Raw genomic sequence first — 11416 nt, 5'->3', positions numbered from 1 at the left:
ACAAAGGCTATTGCCTATTTTATTCTAACTATTTAGAATTAAGTGAATTCTTTCTAAGCTTTCTGCAGAAATTTTGTCTTCATTGATTCCTTAAAGATAGTGCTCTTTCTTTTCCCTTCTCCCAATCTCTTCCTCCTTGGTTTCCATTTGTCCACCTTGTCCTTAGCTTGTTTCTATGATAGATCCTTCTTCTCCCCTTCAATCCTTTTGTTGTTTTTAAGCAACTGGGATCAGAAGGAGAAAAGACTAGAAATGATTTCTTGTGTTTGACATCCTAGAACAGGAAACATCTTTATTAGAACACCCATTCTTCTGCTTATTCATTCATTTAGACAAACTACATCACTAAGCCCTGAGGACACAAAGATAAACACCACGGTCTCTGTTTTGGAAGAGAATTTAATCTAAATCTATATCTAAGAATGTGGGCCTATAAAGTCCTCATAAGGGCAAGAACTGATTTATTCATCTTTACATCTTCCATGGTACCTAGCAAAGCGCCTTTTATGTTGCTCATGCTCAATACATTTTTTTGGATGGAAGCAATTTATTTTCATGTAGGAAAAGTGCTTCACACTATATTGGGAGAGGCAAATGGTCAGATGCCTCATATTGTGGAATAAGCAGATGTGAACTGTGGTGACATTCCTTGGTAGAAGGCATCCACCCACATATCTGGCTATTTGGACCAAAACAAATGAGGCTTTGTGCTCTCATCAAATATCAGAGTTTATAGTCTGAGAGGGGAGTCAGATACAGAAATGAAAGTCTTTCTCAGTGGTGAATTCCATCCCTGTATGTTTCCCTGTAATATTGGATCCTAAAGAATATTATAGCATTTGGCAGTATGCACACAAACTTCAGCCACGATAGAATTACAAGATATTTTGAGATTAGATAACAAGAAAGAAAAGAATACTAGTAACAACATTGTCCACAACTGACAATTTCTTCTGTTATTTACTTGCTGTGTTCATTTTCTTATTTTTTGCCATTTGCTTTTTGAAGTCACAGTATTCTTATGCTTTTCTTCCAAAGAATTTTAAGTGCTTTTATTCTGGCCATCTGTGGAATTGGGCCAGATATTATCATTCTCATTTTGCGAAGAGGGATACTGAAGCATGAAGAAGTAAAAGGTCTTGAACAGTCATTGGCCAAGTTGTCGCCTGGCTCTTGACTCTTACCAGTGCTTTTCTGAGTTATTAACAAGCAATGGAGGGCAGTAGGTAAAGCATTTTTTGATTTCAAAAGAAATAAGAAAAAAAAAGTCAGAGCAATGAGATGAATGGACTCGGATTACTGTGATAATGCATCTCTGAATTTAAGCATATACCCACCCATTTACCTGTGTGAACTCAAGAATGAAATGGAAACTCACTTTACTGTGTGGGCTTGAGGACTGACTCAAGGACTGTGACAGGAAATGTGAAGGTTGCGGCCATGAAGCTTTGCAGTGTAAGGTCACATCCACATCCTTAAAGACACACTGATGATTGTGTCAGCCTACTCCGAGCAGCAGCTACAACTTTACTGAACTTTATGTTTCTGTGACATTTTAGCCTTGACATTTCAACAGCAATTGTTTGCTGTTTTAATTTGTCCCAGTAAAATCAGTAGGTGGAAAATGAAAGACTCCTCCTGTTCAAAGTTGATTATATATCCAAGTGCAGGTATGTTCAGATTCAACAAAGAGGCAAAAGGACTAAAGATTTAATTTTAAGCATTTACTTAAAACCCTCTAAAGGAACTTTTGACTACAGCTCACATTTAACTCTATCATTTAAGAACAATGATTAATAACAAAATTAAATAAAAATCAAGAGCAGCGTGAAAGGTAATCCAATTTCATGGTCATCTGGTTCTGCGTCATGCTGTGGGTAGTAATCAGAGCTGTATGTCATGCCAGTAATTCTTATAGTCCTAACAGGGCATAGCCAAACTGGAATCAGTGTGCTTCCAAGTTGCCCTCAGGTGCCTGTGACAGGGACCTGTGTCACAGTTGGTCACAAAACTCTCACTCTTTTTTGTTCAGACTTCAGCATTTTTACAATTATAATTCTTTCACTTATCAGACTCAGTTTATCATCATAATCTTACTTTCTGACTGATAAACAGTTTTTTTTGCCTCTTTTTTTGTAAACCCCTGTTCAGATAATCATGATGTTCTAACTAAACACAGATTGTTTCACACACAAGGTTTAATTTTTTAAAAGATTTTATTTATTTATTTATTTATTTATTTATTTATTTATTTGAGAGAGAGAGTGCACACAAGCAGGTGGAGTGGCAGGCAAAGGGAGAGGGAGAAGCAGACTCCCTGCTGAGCAGAGAGCCCGATGCAGGACTCGATCCCAGGACCCGGGGATCATGACCTGAGCCGAAGACAGATGCTTAACGACTGAGCCACCCAGGCGCCCCTCTTTTGTTATTTTATGTACCACCCCAGCTTGAAGCTTTCAAATGAGAGTTCTCAATAACTGAGTTTTGACATATAAAATGTGGATTTTAAAGTATTATTTCATTTACTGATGTGCACTAGGGGCTTTAATAACCACCCTGACCACTGCCACTCTGACAGGTCCTTGAGAGCCAGGAACAAAATACACTGCTCTCTGTACACCCCCCCCGACCCATAGCAGGCTTTCCTGACTGCTAAGTGGTTGAAAGAATGAACAAATTCATTCTTCTCCCGCTTGATAACTTTGAACAAATCTCCTCTCTGAACTTTCTGCCTCTTCTGAGACGTTGAGGGTTTGGCCTGAATGAACTCTAAGATTTCTTCTTACACTAAAATCCTATGGTTCTTTGAACATCTTTAATAATAGAAGGGTAGATGGGCTTTATTTAAGCAATTTTTAAAAAAATTTTATTTTTAAATAATCTCTACACCCAACATGGGGCTCAAATCCACAACCCTGAGAACAAGAGTTGCATGCTCCACTCACTGAGCCAGCTATGTGCCTCTATTTAAGTAATCTTCTAATTATTCTTTCCCATTCTAAATAGTCTTGCATGACTTGCTTTTATATAATTTATGATACTTAAAAATAAATTAATCACGTTAAACTGTAAATTTTAGAATTTGGCTGTAAACCCAAGTTAGGTATTTTATAATTTGTTCACCCGTAGTTATACAAAATGGGAAATTAATATAATTTTCTATGTGGCAAAAGAGATACTACACCATTTGATTTACTTTTATTGGCCTCTCTATTCTCATAACTTGATTTATACTTTTTATTTTTTTGTTATCAGGTGACATTGCTGCTGAATCTTTTTATTATTATCAGAACTCCTGTTTTATTTCTTTCCAACATTACTATCTTTTTCTCAGATTTGTACTGAATTTGTATATAGTTTTATATTTCTACTACGGTTTCCTCTGTTATAGCTCTCTTATCACCTCAATATTTTTTTCATTTTTTCCCCCCTCAGAATTTAGGATTTAAGAACATGGGGCACTTTGGTCTATCTTTCTTTTTTTTTTTCTGAGGCACATACTGTGCCTTTCATGAAATTATCTATACAGTATTGGATGCTCAATACACACTGGATGATTTAAATTAATTATTAAGAATGTATTCATTTTTCAAACAAACAAACCCCCCCGCCCCAAGCTCACAGATACAGAGAACAGACTGGTGGTTGCTAGAGGCAAGGCGTGAGAGGTGGTTGAATGGGTAAAGGGAGTCAAAAAGTACAAACATCCCCATTACATCACGGGGTGTTCTGTACAGCACAGTGACTATAGTGAATACTGTATTTCATATTTGACATTTGCTAAGAGAGTAGGGTTTAGGAGTTCTCATCAGAAGAAAAAAATTTTTTGTAACTATGTATCATGATGGATAGTAATTAGATTTACTGTGGTAGTTATTTTACAATGTATACAAATACTGAATCATTATGTGTAGTCTGAAACTAATATAATGTTGTATGTCAATTACACCTCAGTAAAAAAAATAGAAAAAGAATTTATATTAGTTTTTACTGTTGTACGTTTTTACCATTCTCTTCTATTTTATTTTATTTTATTCTATTTTATTTTATTTTATTTTATTTTATTTTATTTTATTTTATTTTATTTTATTTTATTTTATTTTATTTTATTGTTATGTTAGTCACCATACAATACATCATTAGTTTTTGATGTAGTGATCCACGATTCATTGTTTTCATATAACACCCAGTACTCCATGCAGTACATACCCTCCTTAATACCCATCACCGGGCTAACCCATTCCCCCACCCCCTCCCCTCTAAAACCCTCAGATTGTTTCTTAGAGTCCGTAGTCTGTCATGGTTCATCTCTCCCTCTGATTCCCCCCCCCTTCATTTTTCCCTTCCTTCTCCTAATGTCCTCCGTGCTATTCCTTATGTTCCACAAATAAGTGAAACCATATGGTAATTGACTTTCTCGGCTTGACTTATTTCACTTAGCATAATCTCCTCCAGTCCCATCCATGTTGATGTAAAAGTTGGGTATTCATCCTTTCTGATGGCTGAGTGATATTCCATTGTATATATGGACCACGTCTTCTTTATCCATTCATCTGTTGAACGGCATCTTGGCTCTTTCCACAGTTTGGATATTGCAAACATTGCTGCTATGAACATTGGGGTGCATATGGCCCTTCTTTTCACTATATCTGTGTCTTTGGAGTAAATAACGAGTAGTGCAATTGCTGGGTCATTAGGGTAGCTCTATTTTTAATTTTTTGAGGCACCTCACACTGTTTTCCAAAGTGGCTGTAGCAACTTGCATTCCCACCAACAGTGTAAGAGGGTTCCCCTTTCTCTACAACCTCTCCAACATTTGTTGCTTCTTGCCTTGTCAATTTTTGCCATTCTAACTGGCATAAGGTGGTATCTCAACGTGGTTTTGTTTAAATTTCCCTGATGGCTAATGATGATGAACATTTTTTCATGTGTCTGTTAGCCATTTGTGTGTCTTCTTTGGAGAAGTGTCTGTTCATGTCTTCTGCCCATTTTTTGACTTGATTATTTGTTTTTTGGGTGTTGAGTTTGAGAAGTTTTTTATAGATCTTGGATACCAGCCCTTTATCTGTAGTGTCATTTGCAAATATCTTCTCCCATTCTGTGGGTTGCCTCATTGTTTTGCTGACTGTTTCCTTTGCTGTGCAGAAGCTTTTTATCTTGATGAAGTCCTAAAAGTTCATTTTTGCTTTTGTTTCACTAGCCTTTGGAGCTGTATCTTGAAAGAAGTTGCTGTGGCCGATGTCAAAGAGGTTACTGCCAATGTTCTCCTCTAGGATTTTGATGGATTCCTGTCTCACATTGAGGTCTTTCATCCATTTTGAGTTTATCTTTGTGTATGGTGTTACCATTCACTTCTGTTTTTGTCTATATGTTCCCTTTTCCCATTCCCCAGTGATATCTTTTTTCTTTCATTCTCTCTTATTTCTTCTAAGTTGTTATTGTGGAAAAAATTTGTTTTTCTCATAATTTTCAACTCTCTTATTTTTTTCCCTCTTGAAGGAATTTCTGTAACTTTCTCAGGTTGAACCATATGAAATTACCATTGTTGTGAATAAAAAATATGCTTGAATATCAGCAATTTCATGTGGTTCAACCTAATAGTTTTCCTCAGTGCCTTGCATAGTGCCTGGCAGATGCTCAATTAATATTTGTTGAATGAAGTAATAAATAGATCCTCCTTTTCATTGGTTTTCTGGGGGCCTAGATAACATTAGGCAGAGAGCTCTTTACCAATTGTGGACTCAGGAGTCTCCAATCATCTTACCAGATTTGCTTAGTGCCGATTTTATTAGTTCTTTTCATCAACATGCTAAAAATAAACTTGAAGATATGCTTGTGAGCAAGCATGTGGTTACCTACATCCATATTATTATACACAAATTTGTGTGAATGTTAGTAAACCTAAATTTATGGTGTATACATCTGTTTATGAGCATTTGTGTATATATATATGATTGGCATCTCAAAAAGCTGAAATATGTTAAAAGAGAAGTAGAAGAAATTGAAAAGAAGGTTAGGTTTCTTTCTTTCTTTTTTTTTTTAAAGAAGGTTAGGTTTCTTAAAATACAATATTATTTCAGTCTCATCAGCAGTAACATGAAATGTCTGTTATTCCCAAAATGTTCACCTCTGATGATCCATCCCCTTCAATGGGCCTCTGAGAATTTATGCACACTGAAATCATAGCTGAGCCCTTGAGAGAAGACTTATTAATTAAGGAAACATTTTAGGTTTCCTGAGTTCCTGGGTGACTAGAATTGTTAACACTGTCCATGAAGATTTTTACTTCAAGTTCCCTTTAGTACTTTAATAAGCTCGTCTTTTTTGACAACTTAAGATCTTTGTTTAATGAGTTGGCAAACAGGTACAGAAATTTTAAGAAATTTGTCTAAAGAAATTTAGTAAGTGAATCCAGGGGAGCATTGAAACTAGGATTTCTGGTTTCTACCCAGTAGGATTTCCACTTCACCCCACTGGTATTAGAATTTCACTTAATCATCTAGCACTTATGATTCACGCCCTATGAATCATGAAGAGTTTCTTTTGTTCTTTTAGTCATAAAAAGGTGAAGTTCAAGATCTGACTCTGACATATGGCATCAAACTCTCATGCAATGAAGAAAATAAATTTCCATATATTTATTTGGAAATTTAACAGCAAAGCAATACATACCTTTTGTAAAACATCCAAGTAATATAGAAGTTAATTAGTAAAAAGACACCTTTTCCAAAAGAATACTGTTAAAATAAGTTTCTACAGAACCTAGTCCTTTTTAAATGAACTCTGAAGAACTGTTTAAATGCTTATGTCACGGGAAATTTTGTTGTATTAAAAATGTGTTTTTAAGAGTTAGTTGCCTCTCTCACATTTTACTCCCAAATAAACTCCGGATGGCTTTAAGAATAAAATGAAAAAAATTGCCCCATAAAAGAATTAGAAGAACATGTAGGTGGATAACACCTACTTCTAGAATTGAAAAGGACTCTCTCTTTTTAAAGATTTTATTTACTTATTTGAGAGAGAGAGAGAATAAGTACAAGTGGGGGAGGGGAGGGGCAGAGGGAGAAGCAGACATCCCTCTGAGCAGGGAACCCTGATGCGGGACTCAATCCCAGGACCAGAGAATCATGACCTGAGCGGAAGGCGGACACTTAACCAACTGAGCCACCCAGGCACCCTGAGAAGGACTCTTTAAGAATAAAAGCCAAGCAAAAATAAGAAAGAAAAAAATTAATATATTTGACCTCATAAAAATAAAATATTTTTACACATTATAAGACTGTTAAAGTTGAAAGGAAATGACAAACTGGGAAAAATATTTAAAACATATATGCCAGATAAAGAGTTAAGATCTTTACTTTTTAAAATATCATAACAAATGAACAAGGAAAAAGATTACTTAAAAAACATACAACACATGAATAGACAATATTCCAAAGAAGAAATATGAATAGCCAATAAATAAGCCTTAGAAAACATTCAGTTTCACTAATAATCAAAGAGGTGGGAAGTAAAATGAGACTTTTTTTTTTTTTTGCTGTTTACATCAGTACCGAGAAGGGTGTGGTAAGAAGGGTATTCTCTGCTCACTAGTGGAATAACCATTTTAGAAGGCAATTTAGCAATTCATTTTAATAAATGTAGAGATTCTGTCCTTAAACATTACGAGAGATTATTGAGTCATCCATTTTCATTGACCTAACTATTACACTTTTGCTTGCTTTTTTGTAAAGACAATATCTCATAAATCATTCTCTAATTGCAGATCTAATGTCTCCTCAGTGATTTCTATATTTTACCTATTTATCATTTTCTAGATATATCAGTAACAAGTTCATTAAAAATTTAGTTTATTCATAAAAGTTTTAAAAATATTAAGCTGGCTTCAACAAAGTAAACTGGTTAAGAAATACTTTTATTATTTTCTATTACAAAAGCAATACTTACATTTACTGTAGAAGAATGTAGGGGATAAGGGCAAGGGGGAGAATCCCTAATTTTACTTCCAAGTGTAATACTTGGGGTACATTATTCTAGACCTTTTTCTAGCTGTAAATATATGTCTGTATTATACATGTTGTCAAATTAATCTCTAGAAAAGTTTAAAAATGTATATGCTCATCTACATATACATATACATAATGGGAAATGACAAGCCAGACCATAATTTCCCATTGTGGGCGGTAGATATTAACATTTAGAAAATGGTTTAAAATAGCCTTTTGTTTTAATTAACCTTTTTTTTAAATATACTCAATTTTTTTTATAGTTCTTCTTTCTTGAGTTCCCTATTAATATTTTTTGTTAGATTGTATTTTAGCCAAGTGTAATGCCAAGATTGTTAGAACCGTTTTGTTTTAGTTTGACCTAGTCTACCGGAATTTCTACAGAGCAATAAGTTACCATTTACCTATGGTTTGTTCTGCATGCAAACTGCAGTCACTATAATTTATAGAAGTTACTCATATTGTTTCATCTTTGCATTTAAGGCCAGATTAAATATCTTTTCCTTTAAAAGAAAATAATTTTCTTTTTTTTAAAGAAAATAATTTTCTTAATGATATCTCCTTAGGCACTCTATGGGATACAAAGTTGAGTAGTAATATAACACTTTTTTAATGAGATAAAATTGACATAACATATAAAATTTAAAAATTTACACAAATTGAATCATTTTAACCATTTAAAAATGTACAATTCAATGAGTTTTAGTATATTTACAATATTGGGCAAACAAACCCTCACCATTACCTGGTTGTAGACCATTTTCATCATTCCAAAAAGCAGCCCCATACCCACTAGCCGTTATTCCCTCTTTCCCCTTCCCTCACCCCTGGCAACCACTAATTTACTTCTGTCTTCATAGATTTGCCTCTTCTGGACATTTAATATAAATGGAACCATACAGTATATGGTCTTTTTAAAAAAATTTATTGGAGAGAGAGGGAGAGAGTGCATACGCGCATAAGCTGGAGGCAGGGCAGAGGTAGTGGGAGAGGGAGAGAGAATCTCAAGCTGACTCCATGCTGAGTGTGAAGCCTGACTTGGGGCTCCATCTAATGACCCTGAGATCACAAACCTGAGCTGAAACCAACAGTCAGACGCCCCAATATGTGGTCTTTCATGACTGACTTTTCACTTAGCATTATGTTTTCATGTATCAGCACTTCACTCCTTTTCATGGCTGAGTAATATCCCAGTATGCAGATATACCACATTTTGTTTATTCATCAGTTGATGGAAATTTGGGTCGCTTCCATTTTTTGACTATTGTGAATAATGCTGCTATGAACATTCATGTATCTGTGTTCATGCGTGAACACGTTTCCAATTCTCTTGGGTCTACATCTGGGAGTAGAGTTGCTAAGTCATATGGTAACTCTATTTTAACTTTTTGAGAAGTATGTAACATTTCTGAAAGCTTAATATGGTGGGCCACTTAGCTAAGCACGTAACTTACAATATCTCCTTGAATTCTCACAGCTTTCTTTAGTAGGTTCAAATATTATGTCCATTTTACAGATGAGGGCACTGCAACTTGAAGATGTTAAACTTGCTAAAGTGTTCAAGCTGGTTGGGACAGATCCAGGATTTGAGCTCAGACATTCTGGCTCTAGAACCTGAACTCTTTATGTATTGTCTTAAGACACAGATGGTTCAAAATGGGTAGAAAACAGCACATGAGTAACAAAACAAGGTGGAATGAAGTAAGACATACAAGAGCCATGTAATGTGCCTAGAGAATTGGAGGTGGAGAGTGGAATCAAGAAAGGCTTTGTAGGAGAGGAGACATTTAAAGTGAACTTTAATATATGGCAACCAATTCAAGAAGAACTGGGGTGAAGGCCAACTAGGTGAAAGGACCATTAGAGGGATGGCGAGTTAGCTGTACCTCACGTGCCAATTCCGGTTCAAGGTAGTGGTTGTCTGCAGCACTGTATTGAGACATTGCGTCCCAGGTCAGTGGGAAAGAGTATGATGATTAATTAGCAGGATCTGCTGAAGGCAGGGGAGGGGAGATTTGAAGCACTCATGATAAGAGTTTTCATCACTGGACTATTATGACATGGAGATGAGGAATTATGGGTCATGTTCTGGAGAATAATGACTACTATATGATTTTAACTGGATTGTAGGGTAAGTGCAGGAGAGTGGAGGTTAGAATAAGATTGGAAATATGTGACGAGGCCATATTGCAGTGTGTCTTAAATGACAGACTGAAGAGTTTGTGTTTACTTCAGTAGATAGTGAGGAGTCATTGAAGATTTTTGAACAGGGAATAGTGTCATAGGAAGCCTAGTGTAAGAAGAATAATCTGGCAGAGACATAGAGAATAACTGATGTGGAAAAAAATTAGAAACAAGGAGACCACTTAGGGTCATATTAAAAAATTTAATGGGTCAAGATGGTGCCATATTAAAACAAGGAGCTACCACTTTTTCTGATTAATTTGAGAAAGATTAGGTGAGAGGAAATGAACACTCTAATATTATGTTGGTGATACATTAATTCAACTTCTCTGGAGGGTAGTCTGGCAACATGTACAAAAAAGCCTTAAAAAAAAAGCCTTAGGGGTGCCTGGGTGGCCAGTCATTAAGCATCTGCCTTCGGCTCCAGTCATGATCCCAGGATCCTGGGATCGAGCCCTGCATCAGACTCCCTGCTCCGTGGGAAGTCTGCTTGTCCCTCTCCCTCTCCCACTCCCCCTGCTTGTGTTCCCTCTCTTGCTGTCTCTCTCTCTCTCTGTCAAATAAATAAATAAAATCTTAAAAAAAAGCCTTAAAAAATGGTCCATTCTTTTTAATCCAGTATCTAGAATTATGCCAAAAAAATAATCCTGAGCATATGCAAAGATGTAGTTCTAAAAGTGTTCATTGCATTGCCATTTAAAAAACAAAAACAAATGTAGCCCAGATACTGGCTGTACAGTTGCTCCTCTTGAAACCATCCCACCTGAGGCAGGACTCAGCATTTAATTCACTGTAGAGAATTCAGTGCACTTAGTTAGCTATGTTGAAGTTTACTAAAGATTATGTAGGCAAGATGGAAGAGTGTTTATGTTTGTTTCTGTTAATTGAAAAATGCTCAGCAAACTTGGTAGATTACTCTTAGACATTTCTACCTCCTCTGCAGTGCTGACCAAGAATTCTCATCTCTCCAACTCTTGTCCACACAGCACTTAGCCTTGACACCCCCGCTCCCTTATTCCTTCTTTTACTGTTCAAATTTATTTCTTCTGCTTTGACTTTGGGTCACAAAACCTATTCCGAGTTAGGCTTTTTTTTTGAAAAGCTGGTTTCTATTAGAAAAAAATTATTGTAAATACTTGTGGAGGATATAAAAATTACTCATGAGTTACACAAAACATTGGGAACACATTAAAAAAAGAAAGAAAGGGGATTTGTTAAACAAATTA

Source organism: Zalophus californianus, chromosome 11 (genome assembly GCF_009762305.2).
Source record: "Zalophus californianus isolate mZalCal1 chromosome 11, mZalCal1.pri.v2, whole genome shotgun sequence".
Taxonomy (NCBI): domain Eukaryota; kingdom Metazoa; phylum Chordata; class Mammalia; order Carnivora; family Otariidae; genus Zalophus; species Zalophus californianus.
Note: the sequence above shows the minus strand (reverse complement) of the source record.